General features: G+C 39.3%; 1 pseudogene; it reads right to left on the bottom strand.

Annotated features, from left to right (window-relative positions):
* Positions 1 to 232: 232 nt before the first annotated feature.
* On the bottom strand, positions 233 to 351 carry LOC142706888 (5S ribosomal RNA; annotated as a pseudogene).
* Between the last annotated feature and the right edge of the window lie 4,704 nt (positions 352 to 5,055).

Here is a 5,055-nt window from a genome sequence, read left to right as displayed (position 1 = left end):
GGGAGACAGTCTGGGATTCCGTGGTGCTGTAGACTCGTTGTTTGCCATTTAGATTTTGTTTCACAATCGATTAAAAAAGGAGTTTGGACTAAAACATTAAAAGTCAATGGCCATTCTATGCTGAATGTACCTTCTCTCGTCAGATCACATTCAGCATAGAATGGCCATTGACTTTTAATCCAAACTCCTTTTTTAATCGATTGTGAAACAAAATCTAAACGACATAATAATAAGTCAACAGCACCATTGCTTCCCAGACAGTCTCCCACACTGGTACTAGCAAGGACTTAAGCTGTGTAACTTCTGCAATCTGATGAAAGCAGGCACATTCAGCTTAGAAAGGCCATTGACATTTGAAACTTTAGTCCATAGTCCTTATTTAATCGATTGTGAAACAAAATCTAAATGGCATAACAATAGGTCAACAGCTCTTCGGATTCCTAGACAGCCTCCCACAATGGAACTAGTGAGACCTTAAGGCGGGTTACTTCTGCAATCTGGCGGGAGCAGGCACATTCAGCTTAGAATGGCCATTGACTTTTAATGCTTTAATCCATAGTCCTTTTTAATCGATTGTGAAACAAAATCGAACCTGCATGACAATTGGTCTAGAGCACCACGGATTCCCAGACAGGCTCCCACACTGATACTAGATAGGTCTTAAGGTGTTGTTCTACTGCGATTTAAAGAGAGAAGGCACATTTCAGCTTAGAATGGCTATTGACTATTAAAGCTTTAGTCTATAGTCCTTTTTAATCGATTGTGAAACAAAATCTAAAGTGCATAACAGGTCAACAGCACCACGGATTCCCAGACAGTCTCCCACACTGGTACTAGCAAGGTCTTAAGCTGTGTGACTTCAGCATTCTGACGAGAGCATGCACATTTAGCTTAGAGTGGCCATTGACTTTTATTGCTTTAGTCCAAAGTCCCTTTTTAAATCGATTGTGAAACAAAATCTAAGCAGTATAACAATAAGTCAACAGCACCACAAATTCCCAGACAGGCTCCCACATTGGTACTAGCGAGGGTTTAAACTGTGTAACTTCTGCGCTCTGACGAGAGCAGGCACATTCAGCATAGTATGGCCATTAACTTTTAATGTTTTAGTCCAAAGTCAGTTTATCGTTTGTGAAACAAAATCTAAACGGCAAACAGGTCTACAGCAATATGGATTTTCAGACAGCCTCCCACACTGGTACTAGCAAGGTCTTAATCTGTGTAATTTCTGCGATCTGATGAGAGAAAGCACATTCAGCTTAGAATGGCCATTGACATTTATAGCTTTAGTCCATAGTCCTTAATTAATAGATTGTGAAACAAACTCTAAACATGGCTATAGTTCAACAGCACCACAGATTCCCAGTCTTCCACACTGGTACTAGCAAGGCCTTAAGCCGGGTAACTACTGTGATCTAAGGAAAGCAGGTACGTTTAGCTTAGAATGGCCATTGACTTTTAAAACTTTAGTCCATAGTCCTTTTTAGTAGATTGTGAAATAAAATCTAAACAGCAAACAGGTCTACATTACCACGGTTTCCCAGCCAGCCTACCACACTGGTACTAGCAAGATCTTAAGCTGTGTAAATTCAGCGATGTGATGAGCATGCACATTTGGCTTAGAATGGGCATTGACATCTACTGCTTTAATCCATAGTCCTTTTTTAATCGATTGTGAAACAAAATCTAAAAGACATAATAAATCAACCGCACTACAGATTCCCAGACAGTCTCCCACACTGGTACTAACGAGGCCTAAAGCTGTGTAACTTCTGTGATCTGACAAGAGCAGGAATATTCAGCTTAGAATGGCCATTGACTTTAAAAGATTTTATCCATAGTCCTTTTTTAAACGATTGTGAAAACAAAATCTAAACGCCAAACAATAGGTCTACAACAAAACAGATTCCCAGACAGCCTCCCACACTAGTACTAGCGAGGTCTTAATATGTGTAACTTCTGCAATCTGACGAGGGCAGGCACATTCAGCTTAGAATGGCCATTGACATTTAAAGCTTTAGTCCATAGTCCTTTTTTAATCGATTGTGAAACAAAATCTAAAACAACATAGCTGGAGGTCAACAGCACCATAGATACCCAGACAGTCTCCCACACTAGTACTAGCAAGGCCTTAAGCCATGTAACTACTGCGATCTGACGAGAGCAGGCACATTCAGCTTAGATTAGTTATGGACATTTAAAAAAAGGACTATGGACTAAAATTTTAAATCGATTGTGAAACAAAATCTAAACGACAAACAATAGGTCTACAGCACCGTGGATTCCCAGACAGTCTCCCACATAGGTACTAGAGAGGCCTTAAGGAGCATTACTTCTGCAATATGATGAGAGAAGGCACATTCAGCTTAGAATGGTCATTGACTATTAAAGCTTTAGTCCATAGTCCTTTTTAATAGATTGTGAAACAAGATCTAGACGGCATAACAATAGTTCAACAGCACCACGGATTCCAAGACAGTTTCCCACACTAGTACTGGCAAAGTCTTAAGCCATGTAACTTCTATGAAGTAACAAGAGCAGGTACATTCAGCTTAGAATGGCCATTGACTTTTGATGCTTTACATCAAATTCTTTTTTTAAATAGATTGTGAAACAAAATCTAAACGACATAATGAAAGCCAACTGCACCACAGAATCCCACACTGGTACTAGCGAGGCCTTAAGCTGTATAGTTTCTGCAATCTGATGAGAGCAGGCACATTCAGCTTAGAATGGCCATTGACATTAAAAGCTTTAATCCATAGTCCTTTTTTAATCGATTGTGAAAAAAAATCTAAATGGCAAACAGGTCTACAGCACCACAGATACCCAGACAACCTCCCACACTGGTACTAGCAAGTTCTTAATCTGACATCTAAGGAAAGAACGCACATTCAGCTTAGAATGGCCATTGACTTTTAAAACTTTAGTCCATAGTCCTTTTTTAATCGATTGTTAAACAAAATCTAAACAGCATAACAATAGGTCAACAGCACCACGGATTCCAAGACCGTCTCCCACATAAGTACTAGCAGGGTCTTAAGCCATGTAACTTCTATGATCAGACAAGAGCAGGGAGAGCAGGTACATTCAGCATAGACTTCCTGTCAGTGTGACTCTCAGCGTCACATTGACAGTTTAGAATACGTTACACTACCTAGGTAGTGTAATGTATTATAGCAGCGATCAGTGCTGCAGGTCTTCAAGTAAAAAAAAAAGTTATAAAAATGTTTTATAAAAGTTACAAAGCAAAAAATGTTTTTCCTATAATAAGTCTTTTATTATAGGAAAAAAATAAAAATGTTAAAAAAAGTACACATTTGGTATGACCGCGTTCACAACGACCCAAACTATAATATTATTTTTCCCGCACGGTGAACAACGCAAAAAAAATCATTAAAAAACGATGTCAGAATCACTATTTTGTTGGTCATCAACCCTCCAAAAATAGAATAAAAAGTGATCAAAAAGTCGCATGTACCCTAAAATAAAAACCTACAACCCGTCCCACAAAAAACAAGCCCTTACACAGCTTTGACTGAAAAATAAAAAAGTTATGGCTCTCAGAATATGGTGACACAAAAAAGAAATAATTTTATCGAAAAGTGATTTTATTGCGCAAATGCCACAAAACATAAAAAAAACTATATACATCTTGTATCACCGTAATCGTATAGGCCCGCACAATAAAGTAAAATGTCATTTATAGTGCACGGTGAAAAGTGTAAAAAAAAATAAAAATACAAAAAACATTGTCAGAATTTGTTTTTTTTGTCACTTTGCTTGCCAAAAAAAATCTAATAAAAAGTGATTAAAAAAAAAAAAACCTAAAATGGTACCAATGAAAATTACAGATTGTCCCGCAACAAATAAGCCCTCGTACGGCTCCGGTGAAGAAAAAATAAAAAAGTTCTGGCTCTCAGAATATAGCGACAGAAATTGTGCAGTGTCCAAAAGCGGATAAAAATCGGGCGCCATTTATGAGTGCGATATTGGCCACATATCTGCGGATTATTATTTATTTACCAAATTATTATACCCTCTTATGTCCTGATGTATTCAATTTACACATACCCCCACATCATAAACTGAAATACCAGCAAAACCCCAAACAGAACAGTTACCAAGCAAACTCTGCGCTCCAAAAGCCAAATGGCGCTCCCTCCCTTCTGAGCCCCACAGCGTGCCCAAACAGCAGCTTACGTCCACATATATGATATTTTATATCCGGGAGAACCCGCTCAACATTGTATGAGGTATTTGTCTTCAGTGGCGCAAACTGGGCACAACATATTGTGCATTAAAATGGCATATCAGTGGAAAATTAGAATTTTCACTTTGCACCATCCGCTGTGCATTAACGCCTTCGCGCACCACGACTTAATAGCATGTCGTGCTGCAAGGGGTTATATATGGAGCGGGCTCATGCGCTGCGCCCGCTCCATATTCTGCAGGTGTCAGCTGTGGACAGGAACAGCGATCGCGCTGTTACAGGAGCCTGTAAAAATGATATTATACTGCAATACATTAGTACTGCAGTGTATTGTACCAGCGACCTAATGATCGCTCGTGCCAGTCCCCTAAAGGGACTTTTGGGAGGTTTCCACTGTTTTGGTACGTCAGGGGCTTTGCAAATGCGACATGACACCCGAAAATCATTCCAGCTAAATTTGAGCTCCAAAAGCCAAATATTGTTCCTTCCCTTCTCAGTCCTGCCGTGGGTCCAAACAGCCGTTTATTACCACATATGGCGTATTGCTGTAATCAGGACAAATTGCTTTACAAATTTTGGGGTGATTTTTCTCCTTTATTCATTGTAAAAATTAAACAGTTCTATGTTTTTTCAGAAAAAAAGTAGATTTTCATTTTCACGTTCCGAATTCCACTAAATTCAGGAAAAAAAACTGTGGGGTCAAAATGCTAACTATACCCCTAGAAAAATTCCTTGAGGGGGTGTAGTCTACAAAATGGGGTCACTTTTGGGGGGGGTTTCCACCGTTTTGCTCCCTCCAAGGCGTTGCAAACGAGACATGGCACTGAAAACCAATCCAGCAC

The sequence above is a fragment of the Rhinoderma darwinii genome, chromosome 1 (genome assembly GCF_050947455.1).
Source record: "Rhinoderma darwinii isolate aRhiDar2 chromosome 1, aRhiDar2.hap1, whole genome shotgun sequence".
Classification (NCBI taxonomy): Eukaryota; Metazoa; Chordata; class Amphibia; order Anura; family Rhinodermatidae; genus Rhinoderma; species Rhinoderma darwinii.
The sequence above is the reverse complement of the archived record's forward strand: the minus strand, read 5'-3'. Positions and strand labels throughout refer to the sequence as shown.